The sequence below is a fragment of the Saccopteryx leptura genome, chromosome 3 (assembly GCF_036850995.1).
Source record: "Saccopteryx leptura isolate mSacLep1 chromosome 3, mSacLep1_pri_phased_curated, whole genome shotgun sequence".
NCBI classification, from domain to species: domain Eukaryota; kingdom Metazoa; phylum Chordata; class Mammalia; order Chiroptera; family Emballonuridae; genus Saccopteryx; species Saccopteryx leptura.
Window position 1 is genome coordinate 211,739,854 of NC_089505.1, and position 1,143 is coordinate 211,740,996.

A 1,143-nucleotide genomic window follows, 5' to 3' on the forward strand; every position below is an offset into this window, starting at 1 on the left:
TTCACTCCGTATAATGTTATCAAGATTCCACCATTTTGTTGTAAGTGATCTGATGTCATCATTTCTTATGGCTGAATAGTATACCATGGTGTATATGTGCCACATATTCTTTATCTAGTCTTCTGGTGTTTTTTTTTTCAGTGATTAAAGCCTTTAAGCAAACTCTTGGCCAATACAGCACGAAACCATAAAAGAGTAGTGTCCTTAACAGGTTCACCAAGTCCAAATTGGCCCCAGCACCATGCCAAATCCCTGAAAAATGCTACCCAACCCCAGTTCAGTCCGTTAGGAGCTGTCACAAGGAGCAGGATTCCAGGAAAAGTCCGCATGGCACTGGAATTGTTGTCACAATTCTATACTTTGCAGCTCACGTCCAAGTCCCAATGACCGCTGCTTCTAGCTGGTAATGATTCAGGTAGACTGGAAAAGCCATCTGCAGCATGTGTGGAGATGGAGCTTCTGTTCTCCTCTGCCTGGAGAGATGAGACCAGGTTGTTTTTCCCTGGAGCTCTGCGACTGTGGCTTGGTAAAGAGAACCTTGGGATACACTAAGCTGGGTGGCAAAGGTAGATTCATAATAGAAGTTGGCAAAAGGGGGAAAGAGAGCTCTAAATCAGGAGTAGGTCCCAGCCTGAAATATGAGTGAGGCATTGAGGTAGGAGGAGTAAAGAAACACTATATATTAAACAAAGCAGCAGAAAATAGGACTATCAACACCCACAACAGAGATCTTCGAGGGAAGAATAAAAAACCTGACTATTCAGGCAATACATAGTTAAGTGGCCCTTGTGCAAATGAGATCAGTTTACCTGCTTCTTGGAAGAAATACCCTAGGCTCGTCCACAGTGTTGTAGATGGAGCCAATGGCCCTGGGCACCTTCAGCCTTCAGTGGCAAACCCCAGCATTCTGGGCAAGGTTAGGTCATAGGTGGCTGGAGCAGGGCTGGAAGAGACTGAACCTTCCCTTAGAGGAGTGAGAGGGAAGCCTACCTTCCACTGTCCCTGTTTCCTCACAGCAGAGGCATGTAAGCTTGACAGGCTTTAGCTCAATGACCTTCCTTTCCACTATTGAAGCAGGACCCAGATGGCATCCTATGAGACCCCTTTGGGGTGTTGGAGCCTTTAAGGGCATATCTTAAAGAC